The following is a 12,091-nucleotide window of genomic DNA, read 5'->3' as shown; positions in this document are numbered from 1 at the left end:
CATGACGCCGCCAGTTAGCACATCGCTTCTGCGCATGCATGCTTGGCTACACACCGCACCGATGCAAGGACTCACCAGGAGTGCTCGTGTCAATGCACAGTGCTGTGCACTATGGGCAGGTGTCCCACTGTGTAACCACCACCATCGAGTGCACTGTCTTTTGGGAAGTTCTGGCAATGCACGGTAGGGCAGAAACAAATTGCTCAGGCCACTTTGACAGCACAGAGGAAAGATTCAACTTCAACTATGTGCTCAGCAGGTGAGGAATGACACTTTTGGAAGACTGAAGGGACACTGGGACTATTACTCACCAGGCTGGATCTCACTGAAAAAACATCCCAATGGTTACAGCTGCCTGCTGTGTCCTGCATAACATCTGTGAAGCAAGGTGGGGAGACGCTGCCACTGGGGTGGAGGACAAGCGATTGTCTGCTGAGTTTGAACAGCTGGACACAAGGGCTATGAATAGAGCTCAGCACGGAGCTAGAGAGCTCAGGGAGGCTTTGAAAGAACACGGGACAGTGAGCCACAGTAATGCGTTGTGGTGTACTGTGCTCTACCCGGCCCTGCTGTTCTGGGGCCTGTAAGGAATTGTGTGGTGCTTGGTGTACATCTGTGAATATAACACTGTCAGTGCTCTTGTTAATTTTGCGGTGCTTGCTGGACGTTGATGATGATTACACTGTGTTTGTCACCGATCCTGTGAGTTGTGTCACACTGTACAGTAACAAATAAGTGGGTGCTTTCAGAACTGCCAGGCACTCCGCAGCATATGTTGAGAGCTAATAAAGAAGACTTATTTTCTAAATAATAGAATTTTATTCAGTAACAAAATCAGCACAAAGAAAAATCCGTGCAATTTAAAGGTAAATACATTAAAAAAACTTAGTAAATTAATGGAAGAGAACTTAACAAGGGGAAAGAACATTCCTGTCCATTTTACCTACACATCTAGCAACCGTGCGTCTCACAGGTCAGAGTATGCGAAGCAGTGGTTGACCTTAACGTCCCCTCGGGTGGAGTGGGACGGGCAGAGATGTGGCCCCTGATGCCATGTGAAATGTTGAAGGGGGTGTTGAGAGGTGCTACAATGGAGTTCTCCATGGACTGCAAAGGGCGGGGCGCCCACAATAGCTGAACCTGCAGGTCCACAAGAGTCTGCCGCATCTGTGTTTGCTGCTGGAGAAGCCCTATTATGTCCTGGTGAATCTCCCTCTCCTTTTCCTGCCAGGACTTCCTCCTATCTGCTCTCTCCTTCTCCTGGCTGTCTGCAATGTTCACCCTTCAGGCCCTTTGCTCATGGTCACACCATGCACTGCAGCCGCTGAAGATCACAGGCACCAATCGGCCTCCCTTCAGCCCCTGTGCCAACAGAGGGATGAACAAAGCCCATTATCTCTGACCAGGAGAGAGCATGGGTGCATTCTCCCACCCTCCCCGGAAGCCTCACTAGTCCTGACATCAGCAACGCAGCTACCCATGCAGGTTACCTAAGTCCTTCCCTGATACCGTGTCCCCTTCCGGGCCTTATAAACCATCCCCGTCCATTCCAGGGAGCTTCCCCTCCTGAGCTGGAATGTCACCATGGAAGCACCACTCTTTCAGGCTACTCTCTTATTTGGTTTCCCTACTTTGCTCACTTGCCCCAGGCAGGCTCCTTGCTGGGCTGTGCAGTCCAGATGGTCCTGTACTCCCAAAAGCCACCTGAGCATCCAAACAACTGCAGAACAGCAAAGGTCAGCAGTGACCTTTGGAAGTGCAGAGCAAGCAGATCATGAACACGAGGCAAAACCCCCAACCACCTGCCACACTGCAAACCCCATGGACCCTGTAACAGGCATTTGCTGGAAAGCTGAATATGGGGTGGGAGCTAGAGCTGGGAGGATGCTGCCAACAGCACTAGGGACCATCGTAGCACGGTGAGTCCTTCTTGGTTACTTTTCACGATTGTTGGAGCGCATGGCTTCTGCCCACACACTAACAGCTTAGGAGGAACTATTTGATACCTGCACACAGCTCAGGGTATTCACCAGTTCACTCTCCTCCCATCACCCAGTCAGGGAGCAGAAACCATACCATATGACCCAGTAACCCATCACACCCCCTGCATGACAAAGTACGTATTGTCCAAGATTAATCAGAGCAAACAACTGCCAGACAACCCATTGGCAGAAACATATTCACATAAACTGCTGGTCAAGTGATTGCACACAATGAATAGGTTTGTAGAGATCAAAGCCTGCTTGTGGATAACTCAAAGCGGAAACATGGAGCTAAATAATTGGGATACAATAGCCACAATGAATAATCCACCCAGCTCCACCACATTGTGCATGACCTGGGGGAGGGGGGTCTTTATTCTCACATATCCTGGATTTGCAGAGCAAGAGTTCTGGCTGTCTCTGGTTTGAGGGTTCTTGCAAGGAGTATGATGCTTCTTATGAGTTTGATGCGTGCAGACCTCTCTCCATCAGAGAGAAACATCCGTGTTCTGCCCTACAGGGAGTGAGTCGAAACAGCATTCTGGTCTGCAGAAAAGTGAATTTTGCTTCTAAATCAGAGCCATATAACCGCCAATTGAAGGGATGAAAATATCAGTGGTGAACGCAGGCTAAACGGATTTGCTTTAACAATGTTGCATTTCAATTAATCTCCTGGACCCAGCAAGTAAGGAACAAAATAAAAGAGAACCACTGGAGAAAGGCGATTACATTAGTTATGGAGCCAAAGCCTGATAGGCTTCCCAGCTGTGGAGCTAGGCACACAATGCACCACAGAACGGCAGATCTCCTCTCTTGTAAAACCTGGGGCCAGATCTTCAGCTAGTACAAACTGGTTTAGCATCAGTGGCTCTATGCCAAATTACATCCGTCAACGATCTGACCCTACGGATTCAAGAAGAAAATAACAGGGGGCAGCATGGTCTAGTTGGTAGGGCACTGGCTTGGGAATTAGGAGAGCTGGGTTTTCTTCCCCTCGGTTTCCTCTCTCACCCTTTGTCTGTCTGGTCTATTCAGAGAGTGTAAGCGCTTTGGGGAAAGGAATGTCTCTTTGTATAGCTTTGTCTACACACAAACTTGCATCAGTTTAATTTTGGCTTAAGAGTGGCCTACTTTGGTTTAGTTTAAACTTGTTCTCTGTCAACTTAAAGAAAAGTCAATTGGGAACAGGTTTCAAGTTAAACTGAGAAAAGCCACTCAAACCAAAATAAGAGCATCCACACAGAGGGTTGAACCAATTTAACTAAAATAGGTTTAAATTCACATCTTCGCTTATACCACTGCAACAACTTTCCTGTGTAGACAAGCTGTGTGTGTTTGTGCAGCGCCTAGCACAACGGTGCCTCAGTCTCAGTTGCTAATAATAAAGGACAGGATGGAAGAGAGGAAGCTGGAGTGGGATACGATAGGGAGTCTCCAATCTCTGACAGCACGTATTACTGGTTCACTGAAGAAGAGCTCTGTGTAGCTTGAAAGCTTGTCTCTTTCGCCAACAGAAGTTGGTCCAATAAAAGATATTCCCTCTCCCACTTTGTCACCATTCCACCTGTCAAATGTGAACTCAGCAGAGCAAGACGACGCCATAATCCACCTCGTAAACCAAACTCACCGTTTTCTTCAGCCTCTGACATTTCATTACCAAGCAAATCCATGGGGTTATAATTAGGGAGGTATAGAAGACTGTTTATTCCAAGCAGATGGCTGCAAGAGAGACCCTGAGCCAGCACTGATCTTTATTGATAACACACTGTAGCAGACAAGATTCAGAGCTGAGGATGGGGGGCAGAAGCATTCTCCCTGCAGTATTTATTCACTGACAGAGGGTAAAGCTTAGGGGGAACTAGAGAGCAACCAGTGATGTTTGTGATGTGTGCGAGCTCAAACCCACAAAGCTGTTACCGTTACCCCTAAAGGCCGCAGGTCTAGACACTTTTTGCAAACGATGCAATGACCCAATTTTATGAATATTTTATTAAGATGAATCACCTCATTTGCATTAACCCAACCCACCGTTAAATCCATCAATTCCCATTCTCTTCCCCATCAAATTCAAAAATCCTCCTTCTGAAACCCATAATTCCCCCCCCCCCCCCCCCGCCCCAGCTCGGTTGCTCCCTGTCAGGAGATGGAAGCAGCAGCAGTAAATATTTATTTTGCGGGAGCTTCCCAACACTCCAGTTGGGATCGGGGCCCATGGCCCAGGGCATGCACCAACACAGATGTGAGACAATCTCAGTCCTGAAGGATTTGCAATATAAAGCCTAGAAGCAGCTGTTCAGGAACACAGAAAAGGGAATCCAAATTCATGAGTTTCTAGGCCAATTTGGAAGACCAACCTACAACAACATACCATGGCTACCCCAGGCTGGTTTCAACTGGGATCCTGGTCACTTGCTGAGAATTCAGCTGCAGGAGGAGAGAGAAAATATGGCTTTATCCCTAATCCTCTTGAATGAGGGTGACTGAAATACAAAATGGCACGAGTATAGTGCAGCACCTGGCACAATGGGGCCCTGGCCTCGCGGTGCTACTGCAAAACAGGTAATGGAAGCCATAATCTCGTCTCCTTAACCCCACGTCTTAAACAGAGAAGTTTGCTACTTATGCATGAAGTACTGTGCTAATGAAGACAATGGCCTGATTCTGCTCCCACTTGCCCCTGTCAATCAGGGTGTGCTGTGCTGAAGACAATGGAGTTACCTTGGTGATGGGAGGCAACATTGGTGTTTGTCACCTGACAGCAGTGGCTCCTCCATTTATACTAGCTAATAAAATACAGTGGGGAAAGCATCCTGCCTTGCACAGATTGTTCCCATCAACCAAGGATCCTAAAGACTTTCCCAAACACTAAAAGCCCCTGTGAGACTGGGCGCAGTATTATCCCCATTTCACAGACTGGCTAATGCAGGGGTAGGCCTAGCTTGACACATGGCTGAGGCTCATTTCTTGGGAGACGGGATTAAGGAGGTAAATGGAGCAGCAGGCTGGGAACAGAATGTCTGTACTAGCGAAGATAAGGGGGGAACCCCCAGGGAACCGTTCACAATGGACAAGATAAGTCAGCAATGCAAAGATGAGGTAAAGAGTAAGTCGTGCATGGACAGAGCATACTGTACAAGGATTGGTTCCTACAAAGTGATCAAGCCAACCCCAAAATGTGTGATGCAATGTATGGGAAATGCAATGTAACGTGTCAATGTAAATCAAGGAAGAGGGCTGCTGTGTAACTTCGAATGTGTGGTATGCCCTATATCCACTGATCAACTCCACCTAGCTTGCTGTATGCCAAATAAAGTCACCTGAGCAACGAGACTCAAGTCGGACCAAACTCTTAGGGAACCGAGTGAACGAGATCTCAGGGGAAGCCCAACAGCAGGCCCAGAGGGAAGAGGTCACCCAGCAAACCACTGGCACTCAAGAGGGCCTGAGCTGTAGCCTGCTGAACTCAGTCCGTTTTTCCAGAGACATCAGTGGGTTTTGGAGCAGCCCAAAGTTCAGGAGCTTTGATTCCTGGTGCTTGGCTTTTATCACTAGACAACACGCCCCTCCTGCTCTCCAGGGGGATCCCCAATACTGACACTCACTGTCCTGGGGGTCAGGGGCCAGCCTTGCTCACAGCCTCCCCCTGCAAGGTCCTTTGCACGTGCCTGTCATGCCAGGCTGAAAATAAAGAAGTAAATGAGCGAATCCCCCATGCAGATAGATGGAGGAAGACAAGCCACTTTGTAACTCACTCACTGATTCATTTCAATTAAATTACCTTCAGAGGAGGCTATTAAGGGCTTTTTAAACAGATGCAGCCAGGAAAGCGGAGTGACAGCGGCTTGGAAAATGGTCAGAAGCTCCTGATGTCATTCCTCTCTCCCTCCCAAACTGCTTGATGTGATTTAGGCACATGGTATGGCTAATTTTAGCATGAAATAGACAAGCCCTTGCTACAGCCCAGCAGCTGCAGTTCATGTCTGCCGTATTCCCCTCTCCTCCAGTGAGTCCCCTCCCAGCTGGCCTCAAACACTCCCGGCTCCCTAATGCTCCCCCCGAAGCTTGGGCCAATGTGCATCCAGCACTAGGGTCAGACACCACCCACCAGAGCCTTAGCTCCACCCCCATTCAAGGCTAGAGGATTCTGGGCAGCCTCTGTGCATGGGGCAGGGGAGAAAGCACAGGGAGTCCCCCCACTTCCCTGTGCCTTACACAAGGGCTGGCCAGAACCTCACTGGGGAGCACAGGCCCTGCTCCCAGCAAATGCTCCAGTGGCCTTGGATAGAGCTGTGTCCATTGCGTGCACACCACCCAGCAGGGCCGGCTGCTGTGCTAGGTGAGAACGCAGCCCATCCACACCCTCATGGCAGAATCTTGCCCTCAGAGAGACCCAGAGCAGTGCCACAACGAAAGCTCTCGGGCAGCATCCCAGTTCCTGCCGCCCCACCTCTGGAGCAACAAAGCCTTTGGAAAGCTAGAGTAGAAGTCGAGGCTGGCGCTTAGGGCTCTGGACAATCGGCAGATCTGGGGTCAGTTCCTGCTGGAATGGAGCTTGCAATCTGGGCTGCTCAGTTTCCCAAAGTCATTAACTCGAAGCATACCCTAGAGGTGCCTTCGCTCGAACACGAACGTGCCTTGCCCAGCCCTGCATCCCCCCAGTGAAGTGCAGACTCAGCTGAGGTGGGTTGGTGTTTAAGAGATGCAATCCAATCAGCAGAACACATTCCAAGGCAAACAGTGGGTGACATCACCTGGATTTGCAATATTAAAACAGGCTTTCTCGGGGAGGAGGAAAAATTAAATGCTAAGGATACTGACTGCCCTCATTGGAGGATATCAGGTGGGAGTGGGTCACTGAGGCAGCTTTCATGTCTCGGAATCTGAGTCTTCATGCTGGTTTAGAAGGTCAACACGTGAAAACATGTTTGACCTCCTCCCAGCACCCTTTGTCATGCATCACAAGGTCAATGCACTATTTGGTGTGACTATCATGGCTGCTCGGGAAAAAGACGTAGGACAGGAATAGCAGAGGTTGGGGGCTGCAAGTCCGGGTGGATATCCATCAACAGAGCTGCGTGTGGGGAGCCCAGCGCTGGAACAGTAGTGGGAAGATGTGGGTCAGGATTGAAAAAGACAGGCAGAACTGTGCGGGTGGGAGCCAAAGCTTGGAATAGTGAAGGGGGAAGATGTGGGTCAGGATTGAAGAAGACAGGCAGAACTGTGTGGGTGGGAGCCATAGCTTGGAATAGTGAAGGGGGAAGATGTGGGTCAAGACAGATGCACTGGCTGATGTGTGTGGAAGGAGCCCGGAACTGGAGTAGCAGGGGTGGTTGCTGTGCGTTGAAACTGAGAAGCATCAGGACAGCTGTGTAGAGGGAGCCTAGGGCCAATGTATACTAGGACAGAAGAGCTTAGCTGCACCGACAAAGCTGGCTGGCCACACTACGCATGGATCTAGGTGATCCTATTACATCCTGATCCATCATCTTTTTACACGTCAATGGACAAACTCCCCTGGGCTTTAATGCAGTTTCCCATTGGCTTCAACAAGAATTGGATCCACCCCCGCTTTCATGGGAACTCAAATCCATTCAAGTCCAGAAGAATATAACAATGCGATCTACCATGCTCCTCGCCAGGCCGCGAGGAATTCACCTGAAAAAGATTCATTTTCCAACTGCAAGAAAACGCACCACAACTCTCCAGAGATCAACGGCCCCGCTGCATTCTAGCCATTGCCAATTTCTCCCTGCACCCGCGACACGTAGCTCACGGCAGATCAATAGCATTTAATTACAAGCAGCGCTAATCAGCCTGTCTATTAACTCCACGTTAGAATTGTATAGAAATCACAGGAGACAGATCGATTCCACCACCCTTGACACGCACACGAGGTAGTTTCCGGCGAGCACTCTCTGTGCAGTTAAGAGGCAGCCTAGCAACCTCTCTCTCAGAGCCTGAGGGCTCCTGCCTTTAGTCAAGTTACCACAACAGGTCGCCAGAATGCCTTAGAGATCTAGCCATACTCCTGGCCCTTCCCATCAAAGGATCTTACGGCAGTGTAAGGCAGGGGTATGAATTATCACCCCCATACGTAGGGGAGACATACTAACAACGGAGGCTCAGAGGGTTTAAGAGCCTGGTTTCCAGAAGTCCTGGCCACCCACATATTTCAATGGATGCAAGAGGTGACCAGCCACTCCGCACAGCAGGCCTTCGGGGGCTTGCCCAAGGTCACTCAGCGGCAGGGGCGGGGAGTTGTATGGGACCGTGGTGCCCGGGCTCCAGCAATATTCAGGGCCCAGGGGCCCAGCTCCACCAATGTTTGGGGCCGGGTCTCTCCCCTGGCCCCACCTGCCGCCCCCCACGTGCCTCCCCTGAGTGTCCCCCAGCTCCACTTGCTGCCCCCGCACACCTTCCCGGACCATCTCTGCCTCTCCCCTGCAGCTTCAGGCTGACTCTGCTCTGCTGGCTCCGGGCATCAACTGTTGCCGCAGGATCCTAGTGCCCCCCATCACTAGCGGCAGGGCAGGCTGCCCTTCCCCTGCCCTTCCGCCTCAGACCCTTCCCTTCTCCGGCGGGACCCTCCACCACCACAGGGGCCCCCACTGCCCGCAGTCACCACTCCTGCCCCACGCTGGGCAAGGGGAGCCCCATCCCCCACCCCCAGTGAGGCTACAGTCAGGGGCAGCAGCAGGGGAGGAGATGCACATGTGATGGCAGCCCCTCCCCCCCGGCACCCACCACAGGAGAGGCGAGGGGGCTTCCTGGACCCGAGAGGGGCCCTTGGAGCACGTGCAGTGACAGTGGTACGGGATGAGTGTGCTGCCGTGGGAGGAGAGGGGGACCGCTCCCCCAGAGCTCACTGCTACTGGTGGGGAGAGGGCTGGGGGGAGTCCTCCTTTCTGGCCCCAACCCCGGGGGAGCCTGCCTGCACCCCAAACTCATCCCCAGCCCTGCCCTACCCTACCCCAGAGCCCGCATCCCCAGCCAGATCCCTCACCCCCCGCCCCCGCACCCTGACCCTCTGCCCTAGCCCTGGGCCCCTCCCACCCACCCCAAACCCCTCATCCCCAGCCCGAGCCAGAGCCTTCATCCCCCCACACCCAACCCTCTGCCCCAGCCCTGGGCCCCCTCCCACACCCCTCATCCCCAGCCACACCCCAAACCCATCCCCAGTCACACCCCACAGCCCTCACCCCTGTACCCCCTCCCTCCATGCTCCCTCCCACCCCCAAACTCCCTCTCAGAGCCTGCACCCCTCACCCCCTCCTGCACCCCCAACCCCTTCCCACACACCCTCTCCTGCCCCCACACCCCACCTCCATCCCAGAGCCTGCACCCCAGACCCCCTCCCCCACCCAAACTCCCTTCCAGAGCCCAACCTCTCACCCCTTCTGCACCCAAACTCCCTCCCAGAGCCTGCATCCTAATCCCCTGTCCCAGCCCAAGGCCTGCATCCCAGACCTCCTCCCCCCACCCAAACTCCCTCCCAGAGCCTTAGGCAGGTGGGGGGCAGAGTTTTGGGGGGGCAAGTTCTGGGCACCACCAAAATTTCTACAAACCTGCCACCCCTGCTCAGTGGGGTCAGTGGCAGAGCTGGCAACAGGACACAGCACTCCCAATTCCTAGTCCTCTGCTTTGGCTGCTAGGTAACGGGGCCTTCCCTGCATGGACCCCCACTGCCTGACAACCTGAAAATGAGAGGCTGCCAGGCTCTAATCATTAGACCATGTTTCCTTTGCACGGCCAGCATGGGCTCTGCAGTGCTACCAACCCCAGTTCCAAACGCAGTTCTGCACAAGGCTGCCCTGTGCATTTTAATAAAGGAAACATCCAGCCACGGAGTCTTACCTTGGGGTGAAATCATCCCTAATGGTTTTCCTGGCTAGTTCTCGTCACTTGTAGTGAGTGAAGCCCCTTGCATGTCATTCTGGAGTGAGCATGTGGAGCCTGCAGCCTCCAAAGATGGGAAGTCACCATAATGTGACAACTTAGGCAAGCCTTGGCTGGGGGCATTATCAATATCCCAGGAGCTTGACGTCCAATCAAATGATATTACCGGCCTGCTCAAAATGACAGAGAATTTCACAATTCAGGTCTCTGCACTTCTGAGTTCAAAAGGCTCCCTGCAGCCTCTTGCCAACTTTATACAGCCGAGGTCTGAGCTGGCTGAAAAAAGGATTTTTCCAGCTAGCATGGCCTCTTCCCTACAAGCTAATGCTAAGGCAATTGCCTGATTCACTACAGCTGGGCTCAGATGGTCTTTCCTCTATTCAAGGAGAGTGTGTGTTAACCCTCTCCTCACCAAACACTGACTGGAGTCTGTACACAGGGGAGCACATTCTGCTCTCAGTTACCCAGTGTGAATTCCGAGTGACTCTCACTGAATTTACACTGGGGTAACTGAAGGTGGAACCAAGGAGGAGGCAGCCATGAGAAGATGGATCCTAATGAGATAAAAGTGAATGAATGAAAAACCCTTTGCTGGCACAAACCTTGGCATCTATTTAAGACAAGTGCAGCTGTTAGGATCTGCTTTTTCTGCTGATATATGTGTTTCATAATAACCTTATCTGAAAATATAGGAACAGGATTTGGTGCCTCATCAAATGGAACAGTCCCATCCGCTTAAGCAAACAGTAACCCTACTGAGCATTGAGAAAAAGCTGGATAATTTTTATAACCATCAAGAACATCTGTGGTTATGCATGCTAAGATAAGGTTCATCACCAGAGCTCGCACTTCAGGGTGTGAGCTGCTGGGATGCAAAGGTCAGGAAAGAATTCAATCTCTTCTCCAGCATGGCAGAATGAACAAGGTTCACAATGGGGATGGATGAGTCTCCCTCTGAAGCATCAAGACAGTGACCACTGTCCTAGAGGAGAAACAAGACTAGAAAGGCCAACTCTTAGGAAAAAATTCTATCACATTTAATAGCAATGAAACCAATAGGGTTGTATAGAATTTAACATAGAACTATATCCTTTCTGCTGGTTATCTGAGCCATCCAATAGAATTTCTATAGCAGGGGTATAATTCTCTGTTATATTCTACAGGATGGTTCTAAATTCCTATAGAAAGTAACAAAATTACATCCCTTCAATAGGCTATCTGAACGATCCCTACGGAGTCATATAGTGGGGTATAATTTCCTATTAATTTCTCTAGAATGGTTAAAAGATATTATAGAAAAGTTCACATTTTCGTTTAAATTCTATAGGACTTCTTGCCACAAGATCTGATCTAGCATGGCAGGGTTATTGACGCACATCACAGTGCAGCCTCGGGGGTGGGGGTTGCCACTGCCTGAGTTGTCTATCCTGGTACCCACAAAAAAGTTAAGTGATTGCACAACAGTTCAGCAAGGGGAGAAAGAGCCCCTTACTCCAAAGGAGATAAAAATCTGTTGCTAATGTATTCCAGAAACAGGCTCGTATATCCAAGTGATTAATTTTCATATTGATCCACACGTAGCAGCCATGCATCTGAATTCAAATGTGTCTGACGTGTGAAATACAGGTTGAGGAAAGGTGATCTGGAGATAGAATTCCATTAGCCCTAGGCCGCTGTGGGCACCTTGCCCTTTTCGTGTCTGAGAAGGCCACTTGCATATTTACACTGGTCAAAGGTAGATGGCAAAATCTTTATGTTTAGACACGATCCTGCTCTTGCTCTGGTGGGGGACACTGGATATCCCTTTTGCTCCTAAAGTCTTTAATTTCTGCAATCCCTATGGAATGGAGTCTGAGCTCAGTCACAGTGATGTAAATCTAGAGCAATTCTATAGAAACAGGTGCATTTGCTCTGCCCGTATACTGGTATAACAGATCAGAATCTAGCTCTATACAAGTGCATGTGGTTTAGAGACAGAAGCAGTAATTGCATGCTATAGATAGTACAGTGTTTCTGCCACTGACCTGCAGCCCACAGGTTCAATATTATTGCCTGCAGGGGATACAGCGAGGTCAATGTAACAAACTCATTGTACCCATTAAACAAATTACCAAGATGGTAGATGATTATATGGGAAAAACCATTCCGGGTTAATCCTGGAGGTGTAACCTTGCTGGGCATGCATTCTTCTCGCTGGATCAGTTGGTCTCCCC

General features: G+C 50.6%; 1 protein-coding gene across 1 annotated transcript in view; it reads right to left on the bottom strand.

Annotated features, from left to right (window-relative positions):
* Positions 1-12,091, bottom strand: part of DOC2B (double C2 domain beta) — a 147,822-nt gene that overhangs the window by 93,878 nt on the left and 41,853 nt on the right. The window lies entirely within an intron of this gene.

This window comes from Trachemys scripta, chromosome 18, assembly GCF_013100865.1.
Source record: "Trachemys scripta elegans isolate TJP31775 chromosome 18, CAS_Tse_1.0, whole genome shotgun sequence".
Lineage (NCBI taxonomy): Eukaryota > Metazoa > Chordata > Testudines > Emydidae > Trachemys > Trachemys scripta.
The sequence above is the reverse complement of the archived record's forward strand: the minus strand, read 5'-3'. Positions and strand labels throughout refer to the sequence as shown.